We start from the raw sequence: 13196 nt of genomic DNA, 5'->3' as shown, positions 1-13196 counted from the left end.
GACCTGCACACAGCCAGTACAGGCCGGAGCTGGTGACCTCCAGTTACGGCTCATTAGTGCATCGTTGTATCATAGAAATCACCCCCACGTGGGACTCGCTGCTGTTCCCTGCACATGCGGGGCATGAGGGTGGTGTGCACAGCTGGGCCTGTGTGTCTGGAGCTGCACCCATCTGTGCCCCTCCCTTCCACTTCCAGCTTTGTGAAGTCACACGTGTCCCTTCGCTTGGGGAAGAAGGTGCCGTCAGAGCGTGAGTCTCTTCATTATTTGGTCAAAGGTTTAGAAACAGGAGTCAATTTCCTTACCAACTGCAAGTTCTTTCTTTGAAGCCAGTACCAGGTGGAGAAAGAGCACAGTGTTTCAGAAGCAGGACTGGTGCCCTCACAAGAAGAGGAAGGGACACCAGGGTGTGCCCAGAGAAAAAGCCATGAGGGGACATGAGCAGAAGAGGGCCTGGTGAGCTGGAAGGGCCGTGTCGGGAGAAACCCCCCGCTGACCTGTGCTCTGGGATGGCGGCCCCAGTCTGGGGAGAACTCACTCCTGTGTGCTCACTGTGGCTCCTAAGTGGACTAAGATGCACGGTGTGCTAGGACCATGACTTCCATGGTGGATCTGGGCAGCCAAAGGGCTCAGGGGACAGGAAGCCTCTAGTCCAGCTACTGGCCACTAAGCGAGTTGGCTGCTGTCTGAGACTCTGTGTCCATGGTCTGGGTGGTGGCAGCAACATAGACTGTCCTCCTTCACCGAAGTAAGAGCCACAAGACACCGAGGAGGTGTTGTCCACACCTGCCACCCTGAGGTCCCTGCAGAGCACGGCGGGCGCCCAGGGCCCTGGCTACCACAGCAGGTGAAAGCATCAAGTGTCCCCATCTCTAGGGACATTGCAAGGACATAGTGAGCTGCACGCTTGCCCTTGCCCAAGTAGCCACAGGGGCAGGTCATGATGAAGGCAGTGCTGGCCATGCTGAAGACCAAGGTCTGTCCACCGTTTGTCTGTCCCAGGTGTGCTCTTTGTCCCAAGAGGGCTTGTGTGTACACGGGTTCATGCACATATGTGATGCGTGTGTGTGCACACGCCACATGCCCCTTTCCAGGAGGACAGTACCTCCCACCACCTTCCCCAGCTCCCAGGGACCAGCCTCTTGGGTCTGGGGTAAGGGGCACTGGCACCTGTCCTTTAAACCCTGGGGACCCTATCTGCCCCAGACCCAAGGACAAATTAGACCAGCTCAGCTGGGAATAACCAATTCCCTGCGTTTATTTGTTTCTCCTGAAAGAAGGCTTCTGTTTGGTTCTAATGAGCGGGTTTTCCTAAAGAGAAACAATAATAGCAGCAGAAACGTAAGTGGATTCTGTAAACTTGTAATCATACGTGTCAAACACACGGCGATATTTCGCCTGCAAAATAGAAACTGTGGAAATCATATGGAGTGGGTGCAGGAAATTGTGTTTTCTTTGACAGAAGTTAATTCCAAACTAAGTATTCCCTGAAAGGAAAGCAGGGGAGACATTTTTACATGTCCATCATTTGTCCTTAGAGGACACAGAACAAATATGTTTTTTAACGTTTGACACCAGCATTATTCCGGGTGGCCTGGGGCTATGTGCTCTTTTCCAGCTTGTAGAATTGGAGGAGGTGAAAACAGCTCCACATCAGAGGAGCTCGTCGCTTGGGGTAATCACAGCCATGCAGCAGCAGGGCGCTGCCAGCCGGCACAGCACAGGCTTGGGCACCAGAGGCCAGGGGTGCCACGGGCTGGAGGTGGGTCAGTGCCACAGGGCAGCTGCTGGTGCACGGAGTTACCCTTGGCTGTGAGCTCTGTGGGCCCCGTCCTGGAAAGCATCCTGCACACACCTCCTGGACACTCCTGTGTCTGGGAAGAGGCTCCTTGGAGAGTAGGATGGTACTTATCAGAGTCCTGTTCCCAGAAAGACCCCTGTCCAGGTCACAGACCCTCCTGCAAGTCTGGTGGAAATTGCCCATGATGGGGGTACACAGACCACACATGGCTTAACAGTGCTGGTGTCAGAGCCTGGTCTACACAGGGCCCTTTGTGGATGGGCACATGTGGTCCACTGGGTCCCGAGGAGCCCTGGCTGGAGACTCTCGGGGGTGTGGCTGTCTCGGTTTCTGTGCCCCAGCTCAGCTGTGGGTGTTTCCACGCTGGTGATCTTGCTGGGTACCATGCTCATGGGCACACATTCTGAAAGAAGCTGGGGTGGCCCCAGATGGCCCCGGGTGTGGCCCTGTTGCTTTGGTGAGAGGTGGCTCTGTTTGGAATTCAAACTCTGAGGTTCTGCTCCTTTCCTGGGATGAGGGTTGTATCTCCACTTGCTGGCACAGGGGCCAGGTGCTAGAATTCTGAGCCCAAAGTCACCTCCCCCACCCAACCCATCAGGCATTGCCCAGGGAAGGACTTCCCAGCATGGGGCTCCAGTTGTCCCTCCCCACATGGCAGTCTCCTGGGACACCCCCCACCCAAACCATCAGGCATTGCCCAGGGAGGAACTTCCCAGCGTGGGGCTCCAGGCGTCCCTCCCCACATGGCAGCCTGCTGGGGCCTATCCTCACTCCCTCCAGCTATCCCAGCCCCACCCAGCCTGTCCTTCTGGGGACTCTGGTGCCCCAGCCCAGGTACCTCAATAAGAAAGGATCTGAGGCTGAGGGTCCAGGCTGGAGTGTCTCCCAGTGGCCAAGCACTGCCTGTTGTAGCTCCTCCAAAATCCTCAGCAGCTTCTGGAAGGGCGTTTCCCACAGGAACATTTTAGGCCTCTGTCCCAGGCTGTGGCCTTTCTCCCCTTCCCCCATGCTGCCAGTGCAGGGTGCTGTGGGGCTGGGGTCTCCCCCAACTCGGGAAGTCATGCTGCTGGATGGTGGGGTCCAGAAGGCGGTGGCCTGCGGGGGCAGCATGAGAGATGCTGTCCTCAGTCCTGGGAAGGACACTGAGCCCAAAGGAGCATCTTCTGCCCGCCTGGGATACACCATGGGGGGCAGGAAGGTGCCTCCAGGGACAGGCCCTTGTGCTGGGCTCGGGCCTTGCTCACCTCCCTGGTGTCCTCCAGATCTGTGACCTTGGGAGACAAAGCAGCTCCTGTCCATTTCAAAGTTCAGATTGGGAAGAATTTCATTTTTTAAGGCTCCTTTTTAAAACCCCCCCACCCCTTTGGATTTTTCAGATGGTGCCTTTTTGCCTTTCCAAATCTTCTTAGAACACCAAATCGGTGACAAAGAGAATCACACATCCTTGTCCTCAGAGGGGAGAGACACAATTTCTGGAAGGTTCCTCCCATCCACTCTCCCCTTTCCACCTCCTCTAGCCTCTGAGACAGACCCCCGTGGGTTAAGGCCAGCTCCTGGCTGCCCTGATCTGACAGGTGCGCAGCTGGGTGGGTTTAGACTGGGGCCGCCCTTTGGGGACAGCAGCTTGGCTGCGGCTTCTCCACTCATCCCAGTGAAGAGTCCTGAGAAGGCCCTTTGGAGGGAGGTTGACGGCAGTGCCTATGCTGGAAGAGGCCTCAGGGCTTGGCCAGGTCCCCTGGTTCCTTTGAGGTAGCATCTCCAACAGGGCCATGCAGCTCAGGGGTTGGGGACAATTCCCAGATGATGATAGGGTGCTGAGCTGACACAGCCAGGAGCCTTCATACTCCTACAGCCAGGAGGGATGTCCCCTCTCACATGTGGGGCAGAGGTGGAGAGTGCAGGCAGACACAGGGCCAATGGAGAATGCTGCCCAGCACCCCCCAGAAAATCCCCTCCTGTGCGTAAGCTGATTCTCCTCAAACAGCCGCTGAGTAATCTCGGCCTCGACACAGGTTAATAAGGTCCCTCTCCAAACTTGAGGTCACCGCCTCAGAGCCTGTCGGCATCCATGTGACTCGGGCCAGAGTCTGCCATTGCACATGCCTCGGGACCCAAGGCCCAAACTCCGGGAGCCCCCCGCCTCGTCTCCAGAAACTCACACTCACATTCCCGCCTTGCAGGATGGAATATGGTGGCAGTCGTAGAGGCCAAGGACGGAAACAGGCAACGCTCAGTGTTTCGTTTCCCTAAGCCTAGGGCCTCCTGTGCTTGCATTTGTACACTCTCACACACACGAACAAACACACCCCACAGTGTGGACACACTGGGCATCTCACACACAGAGCTCCCACAGGGCCCTGTCCTTTGAGAAGCACACAGGCTCTCATCAGTGTGGCCTGTAAGCACCTGTCCTTTACAGTGTGGTCTTTAAGACCAAGACATGTCTCTCTGGTCCACCAGCCGCCACGACCAGAGTCACTCACCCTCCTCTGGATGCTAAAAAGGGTGAGGCCTGGTAGGCTGGGCCGCTTATCAACAAGAGGAATTTGGGGGCCTTCTGAAGTGGCTTTGTGACTCCGGCAGCTCTGGGTTTGGCCCAGTGCCTGCTTCGCAGGCTGACACACTCACCTATAAATAACAGTGGTGACAGGTCCCCTGTCAGCACCCGCTGATGGACGGCCCCTTCTCCTACCATTACAGCCTTGTGACTGTGGGAAAATTAATTTAAGTGGTAGTTAATTTCTAATGAATTCCACTCAAGCGGTTAATATGGTCCCTTGGTGTTATGGTAACCTTCATGGATCATTGCGTTATGTAAATAAATTCCACTTTATGCTGCTTTATTAAAAAAGAGAGGGAAGATCAGAAGTCTGGCTCAATCTCTGCACTTGCACACAGCTAACCCCAGCAGGAAAGCCTCTGGAGGAGGCACCTCAGGCCCACCAGGGCTCTCCCTGGAGCGTGGCGCATCTCCCTGTCACCTTCCCCAGAGGCACTAAATTGCCCATTTTCAGGGCTGAGTACACATCTCCAAATTCCTCCTGTTGTTGCTACACTTCGAGAAAAGAGAGAAGAATGTCAGTTTGACAGCAGCCTCAGAGAGTGCCCTGCTGTGTCTCATGTGGGGCAAGGTGGGCCCTGGCTCTGGTGGGGAATGGAGGAGGCTGGGCGAGCTGGGGCCCCTCTAGCATGGACCAGGGACTGGATGATGGAGGAGGAAGGTGGCCAAGCCAGTGTGGGGGGGACCTCCAGGGGACAGAGGGGCTGGCTCACGTGCTCCAGGGCTGCCTGTGTGCCTGGAGCAGGTCTGATGGGGCCACACAGTCCAAGCCATGCAGGCTCTGAATGTCCCTGGGTGACTGTCCATGCGTGCAGCAAGTCTCTCCAGACCTGCCCGTTCATGGGGATTCTCGCACTGGACTCTTGACATTCTGTCTCTGTGGAAGCCCCTGCACACACATGAACACACATCACACATGTGCACACTGCATACACACATGCACAGACTCATGCACATGTGCTGACACATGCGTGCACACTGCACATGTGAGGGCATGCCACGCATATGTATGCAAACATACATGCACACACACCACACGCACACGCACCACACGCACACACGCAACACACACGAATGTCCCTCCAGGAAGCTGGTAAGCCTGCCTGACCTTGCGCAGCCTCGAGGTGGCATTCCCTGCTTGGACTCTCCCTCCTCCCTGTGACCCTTTCCTGCCTTGGCTTCCAAAATCCAACTCCCTCCTGTGTTTCCTGTAGGGCATGGACACTTCTCTCTCGGGGCTGTGGACACCCCCCACAGCCTGGGCCTGACTCTGTGGCCTCTTCTCCAGCACTCCTGGGGCAGCACTCAGGCCTGGGGGTGACAGGCTCCGTGGGGAGCTCTCGCTGTGGGTCTTCCACGCAGAGACCGTCAGAGTGTGGCCGTGGGCAAGGGTCACCTCAAAGACCCTCCCTCCTTCCTAGCAAGACTCCCTGGGCTCCCTGGCCTGTGCATCCCAGCAGCCTCTCTGTCCTGAACCCCTGACATGGCCACTGCAGTCCCCGAGCCCCAGGAGACACCTGCAGAAGGTGTGAGTTTCCTAAACTCACTTTTACACTCACTTTCCACAGAGAGTCACGAAAGCCACCGGGCTGCAGGCCTGAGGACAGAGACCTCAGCTTCTGATGACTCCCAGGTCTTCCCTCCAGACACACCAGGCGAGGGTGCTCCACGTGGCCCTCTCCCTGCAGTCGGCTTCTTCACCACCCTCTGTCCAGGTCACCAGCCGGGGAGGCTCTCCACAGTCCTCCGGTCAGCTTCCTCTCAGGCCTCGCTGGGATGAGGCACCCACAGGAAGTTGCAGAGAGTGGCCAGTGTTTACTGCAGCTTAGTGGAGACCACAGGCCTGGCCCTCTGCCCACAGCCCTTTCTGCCTCTGACTTTCCGAGGTATCAGGCCAAGGCTGCTGCCCACCTGGGGGTCTGTAAGTTACATGAACTGGCTAGATGACCTGGGCAGGGAAGGGGACAGACCTGCTGATGGGTCAGTGAGCCCACAAGGCCTGCAGGACTGAGAGCACACGGCCAATCCCTGAAGACACAGGGTCACAGAGGCCATTATCTATCCCTGGGGGGGGGGGGTCCATCATGGCTGGAGCCAGCAGGGGCCAAGTGGGGGCTGCTGCCCTATCAGGATCTGCTCTTCACAGACCCAACCACCAGGCCACAGCCTTTGCTGGGCCACAGGGAAGCTTCCAGTAACTCTGCAGCACGTGATTTCCAGCTCTTGGGCCAAGGCAGGGCCGGGGCTGGGGAGGACATGGGGCTCTTGGGGGCAGTGTTGCCAGGGCCAGCTCTGGCCAGGCTGCTCTCCAACAATCTCCCCCGAGGCCTGGAGGCTGCAAGGCGGCAGCAGCAAACCCACAGGAGCTCCCCTGCCCCTCAGGGTCCCCAGCAGAGGGCTCACTGCCCACCCTACAGCCCTTCCCTGCTCTCCTGGTCTGTGCAGCCCTGTCCTGCAGAGTCACCCACACTCTGCCTGCCCAGTACACCTGCCTCTGGCTCCCCCCACCACTGCCCTACGGGCTCCCCCTGTCTGACTGGGCCCTGCAGGAGCCCTCCATCCTCTCCTCACCCTCTTTCTGACCCAGCACCTGTCCAACTGGGGCCTGTGGGTCTTGGGAGGAGGGAGAAGCTGGACACCCCAGTTACTGCAGTTCTCTGACCAGGTGAAGCTGTTCTGGTTAACCCTGGTGACCTTCACCCCCAGTGCCCTGTAGCCCCATGCCCAGCACCTTCCTTCTTAGAACTGGCCCCTCTAAGCACCATGCTGTTTGGGAGGGGAGGCAACCCCATTTTGCCTGTCCCCCTCCCTTCACATCCCTCCTTCCCTCTGTCTCTCTCACTGTCTCTGTCTCTCTCTCTGTCTCTGTCTCTCTCTCTCACTGTCTCTCTCTCACTGTCTCTGTCTCTCTCACTGTCTCTGTCTATCTCTCACTGTCTCTCTCTCTATGTCTCTCTCACTGTCTCTGTCTCTCTGTCTCTCACTGTCTCTGTCTCTCTCTCACTGTCTATGTCTCTCACTGTCTCTCACTATCTCTCTCTCTCACTGTCTCTGTCTCTCTCACTGTCTCTATCTCTCACTGTCTCTGTCTCTCTCACTGTCTCTATCTCTCTCACTGTCTCTATCTCTGTCTCTGTCACTGTCTCTGTCTCACTGTCTCTCTCTCACTATCTCTGTCTCTGTCTCACTGTCTCTGTCTCTCTCTGTCTCTCTCACTGTCTCTGTCTCACTGTCTCTCTCTCTCACTGTCTCTGTCTCTCTCACTGTCTCTCTGTCTCTCTCTGTCTCTCTCTCTCTGTTTCGCACCTCCCGCTCTGTGGCATGTTTTGAGTTTCCCTGTTCCCTGATGACAGTGATCTCACCTCTCTTGGACTTCTCTTCTGTCCTGTTTTGACTGAAGCTCTGGGGCTCACCCCATGTGCATGGCTTTCCCAGTGCAGCTCCAGCATGGGATGTGTGCTCACCACGGCCCCCTGGCTGCACAGACACTGGCTTAGCTGAGTGGGGCTACTTCCGATGGTCCCAAAGTCTCTGCTTTTGCATGTGGTGACCAACTCAAGCACTATAGCTCCTTTTTGTAAGTACAATGCTCCCAACAGCACCTGCTGCCCACCTGGAGTGCTGTCTGGTGTGGGTGGCTGGTCCCACACCGCCTTCCTCCACTGCTAGGGACAGACTATCATGTAAGCAAACTCCAGGTGGCTCCTGGAGGGATAAGGGGCAGCTGGCACTTTGTCCTCCAGCCCTTTCCACCAACTGCCTAGATATTGGATGAAGCAGCTGGAGCTCTGGCCACCATCTTGTGCCCTGAGGTTGTCATAAGGTGAAAGTTCCAAAAGCAGCTAGCAGGGAGCAGGACACAGGCCTGGGTCACCCAGGTGTGGTCAGCTGTAGCTTGTTTTGTTCAGACTATGCTATCTCCACCCCTACCTTTTGCTCTGGACAGTCTGTAGCTGACTTCAGGTGACCAGGTGGGTGCTTTTCATGAGTGAGTGTATGTGTTATATATTATGTACCATGGTTCAAAATCAAAGCCTAGTTCATGTTTGGTCGAATGAATAAAAGAGTCACAGCGCTTGTCCCACTTACCATAGGAGACTTCTGTCTCAAACAACATGTTAGTTAATTAAATTGATTAAAGTTACACATAAAAACTATGACAGTTTCAGAATAGGCAATCACTTCATTAACCACTGAAAGAATGATTACACCTTTAGGCAGAAATCTTAGGAGAAAGCAATGCTCCAGAATTCGTAAAAGACAGCAGGTGGGCTGCCAGGATTTCTGCGTGGCAGTTCCCTCATGTTGCTGCAAGGGCATCGCTGTGTAAGGAAACACAAGCATTACACCCTGAGGATAAGATGATGAACCTGGGACGGTGGCCAGATGGGACAGGGATCTCCGTGCCCCCTGGAAGGGCTGCCATGGTGGACCCCCGGGGCTCGTGGGTTGGCTTCCTGGCCGCAGCCAAAGCCAATTTCTCGTGTGATGCAAAGCAGCTTTCCTCGTCCCATACACTTCTCACATCTTCCATGCATTGTAGATAGAAAATGACAAGTGGGAACTTGGGGGAAAAATAATTAACCCCTAATTGAAAGTCACCAACATTAATTATAGAGTAGGAAACAAAATGATTCATAAATGTAAAAAGGAAAGAGAAAAGACATGGTTTGTATAGATGCAGAAAAATGCCCTAAATCAATAGTAACAATTACAATATCTGTATCAGCTTGTTGAAGAAATCAAGGGACAGAGCTACCTGCGGAAAGAGTGAGGGTGCTGGTGGTCGCTGGTGGGAACCAGACAGGGGAAGGAAGGGGAACAACAGGTGTTTGCTGTGAGTCCCAGGACCACTGAGAGGACCCGGCAGGAGCTTCTAGTGGGGAGAACATCAGTGGGTACTCACATATCCTTTGCATTTTGAACTATGCAAATACATTATCTAGTGACACAAATTTAAATTTAAATTATTTTAAAAACTATTTTATACCACTTGTACTGAATTTAATAGCATCTCAGTCCCTCCCCTCTCCAAAATTCCTGTCTACTGGGAACCTCAAAATGTGACTTTATTGAGAAATGAGATTTTTGCAGATGTAATTAAATTAAGGACATCGGGATGAGCTCATCTTGGTTTAGGGTGGGCCCTAAATCCAATGACTGGTATCCTTACAAGAGGAGAGCGCCTTGGAGAGAGGGAGGAGGAGGAGCCCAGCAGCCTGGACACCTGGGACTCAGGACCCTGGGGAGGCAGGACTCTCCTTGGAACCTGTGGAGGGAGCCTGCCCTGCCCACACCTGGATTGGAGAGTTCCGGTCTTCAGGACTTGGAAAGAATAAATTTTTCCACCATTTTAAGCTCCTTCGTTTGTAGTATTTGTTACGGCAGCCACAGGAAAATCGTATACCATTATTTTTTCCTTTTTTAACCATATCGGCCTCTAATAAAGAAGTATAATTAACAAAGTAAGTTATTTTTTTCCTATTTTCCATCTGAGAATTGTCTCCACTTGGGATGAACAAGAGAGGCGTCTTTCTAAAGCTGGCAGGCAGGTAATGCACAATTATAAAGTATTAGACACTCCAGGGCTTACCCTGCCACTCAGGTGAGTTACAGAAAATACGTATGAGCCCCCATATTTGACAAAGGAACAACATAGTAATGTCTCTGTCACATTTTTTTCCAAAGAATAAATGCTTTTATAAGAAAACATGTTCAGTGAGTTCTTAAAGCTTTAAAATGGTTTGTATAGATTTAAATTTTGCAAAGAAAAAAAAAATCCAAAAATAACCTTAGTGATAAAAGGCAGGAAAGCGTCACTCCTACTTGGGGATTGTGTGCAATCAGAGGAATGTTTCACAGCGTGCAGGTGTGATTTGATGTGCATTATCAGAGCGTTCCTATATATAGTCAGGTTTGTAGGGGAGCCCCTACTGGAGAAAGGAAGAGGCCGGTGGCTTTTTAAAATCCTTTTAGTTTACTTACACTTTCTGACTTGTAAAGGTAGTGATAGTTGTTCAAAGGTCTTCAGAGCAGAAATGAAAGTCCCAGGACACCCAAAGTCCTCCACACACTGCTTGCTAAAGGGACTTACCTTCACATATGCACTGTTACACACAATGTGCACTATGACATCAGAGACTGCCCTTGCTGTGAGGAATATTCCAGAACAGCTCAGCAAATGTTTCCTGTAAAGGGCCAGAGAGCAAACACTTTATGTTCTCTGTTGGAACCACGCGGCTCTGCTGCCCAGCACCACTGCCACATGGAAATGTCCATGTCCTGTGCATAATGAATGAATGTGGCTGTGACAATAAAACTTTGTCAACAAAAACAGGCAGTGACTGGCTGGCCAAGGTCTGTGTAAGACAAGCCTGAGACCATCCTTTCGTGAAGTCACTACACTGAAGCCCAAACATACCTGCAGGGTAATTAAATAAAAGGTCGATGTTTTCTTCATTCCGTGTGCTAAGATTAAAGAGCCATGTTTAAAGATAGTTCACGCATTTACTGGGTCACACAGTTGGTGATGTGGTAATGCGGCAGACCCAGAAGGAAGAGAATGGAGGCAGTGGGGAGGAGCAGAAGAGACACCTGCAGGCATGCCAAGGCATAACCGTGATCAAGCTCAGACCACTTGCCGCAGGACAGCCGGGAAGTTGAGGGGCAAGGTGTTGGGGCAGGGAGAGCGACTTTTATTCAGAGACCCAATAGGCAGAGAAGATGGTGGACTGATGTTGGAATGAATCATCTTTTTTTTTTTTTATTGCAAGATGTTAAGGGGGTACAAATATTTTTGTTATGTGGATACCTTGTACAATGCTTAAGTTGAGGCTTTCTTCAGTGTGCCCATCATTTGGCTCCCAAATATTACAGAGCACGTGTTCTTCCTTTCCTGAGGTATTTTGCTTAGGTTAACAGTCTCCATCATGTTTAAGTTTTTTATTCAACTTGAATTATTTTTTGTATGTGGCAAGAGACGAGGGTCCTGTTTCACTCTTTCACTGTGGCTGTTCAGTTTTTCCAGCACCATTTGTTGAACAGGCTTTCCTTTCCCAGTGCATGTTGCTGTCCACTTTGTCAGCCATCAGGTGATTGTAGGTAGATAGTTTTATTTCTGGGTTCTCTATTCTGTTCTATTGGTTAATGTCTCTAATTTTATGCTAGTACCATGCTGTTTTGAATACTATAGCCTTGTAGTATAATTTGAAATCAGGTAATATGATGACTCCAGATTTGTTCTTTTTGTTTAGCGTTACTTTGGCTATTCAGGCTCTTTTCTGGTTCCAAATGAAGCATAGAATTATTTTTTCTAGATCTATGAAATGTGTATAACATTGGTATTTTAATGGGGATTGCACTGAATCTGCAAATCATTTTGGTCAATACAGACATTTTAGTGATGCTGATTCTACCAATCAATCCTTGAGTGTAGAATGTTTTTCTGTTTGTTTATTTCATCTATGATTTCTTTTCTTTTCTTTTCTTTTTTTGAGACAGATTCTTATTCTGTCATGCTGGGTAGAGTGCTGTGGTGTCATCATAGCTCACAGCAACCTCCAACGCTTGGGCTCAAGTGATCATCTTGCCTCAGTCTCCCAAGAAGCTGGAACTACAGGCACCCATCACAATGCTCAGCTAGTTTTTCTATTTTTAGTAGAGATGTAGTCTCACTCTTGCTCCTGCTGGTCTCACAGGATATCACCTCAGAAAAGAAGCTGAGCTAGTTATGTTAAACTTCCCTTCTTCCATAACAAGGGTGAGGTGGAGTGTACTGTCCCGTCTGAGCCACCCTCCTTGCAGGCAGCTCCCGGAAGCCAGCTCCCACGCAGGTGGCAGGGCGCAGGTCCAGAGCAGGGACCAAGTCTGCCCTCCTGGGCCCCATTCCTGGACCAGGGTTCCCTCTGTTTCAAGGCCTGGGAGCTCTGATGCGGGGACTGCTCTGAATATGCTGTGAGGTGCTTGGTGAATCTGATCGGGGAGACCACGGGGTCAGTCCTGGCTACAGTCAAAAGGAAAGCCAGGGCCCCTTGGTGGAGGTGGGGCTCTGGAGGCTGCTTTGCTTTTCCGTTGTGTTGTCAAATTGCTTAAATTCATTTCCAAAAGCATAGTGTTCACAAATGTTTGTGTTTTTCTTCTAGGTATCAATATAAAAGTGATATATAAATGTAACTCCTCCAAAAAAAAAATTACGATCCATACAAGTGAATCTCCCATTTCATCCCCATCTTTCCCGTCCTCCCCTCTGAAAGTAAAATCAATTGCTATTTTGGCTTGTGTTGCTCCAGAACTTTTCTTACAAAGTCATTTAAATATTTTTGCTTGGAAAAATATGTATGTAGATTTGTGTTCAATTTTCACATAAATGAAAACATACTTTGCACACTGCCATACAACTTTGTATATTTAATATTCAGAAATACGTCTTGGCTGGAGTTCTGGGACAGCTCATAGAGGGCTACCTGGTTGTCCTGGGAGGCCTGTGTGACAGTGGGCCCAGACATCTATCTGTCATTGAACAATTATTTCCAGACAAATCTGGCGTCACACTCCCTGTCCCACGACCCAGTGCCAGAGGTGCTGGCAAGACCCTCTGGCAGGCCCCTCTCACAGGCCTAGTCACCCAAGGCTTAAGTTGTCAATTTGCAGGCTTGGTCTTAGGGGCTGGGCGCTAAGTGAGGGGGACAGCCTGTTTACAGCAGGACTGATGGTTTGATGCCACATTCATTTGCTGGGTGGTGGGTATCCACTGCAGGCCAGGCCCTGTGGTGAATGCTGCGGACACAAACGTGACTGAGAAATAGGCTCTACCCCAGCCCTGGTCTCAGCCTGCTC

The sequence above is a fragment of the Nycticebus coucang genome, chromosome 1, assembly GCF_027406575.1.
Source record: "Nycticebus coucang isolate mNycCou1 chromosome 1, mNycCou1.pri, whole genome shotgun sequence".
NCBI classification, from domain to species: Eukaryota; Metazoa; Chordata; class Mammalia; order Primates; family Lorisidae; genus Nycticebus; species Nycticebus coucang.
This window is presented reverse-complemented; position numbering follows the sequence as displayed.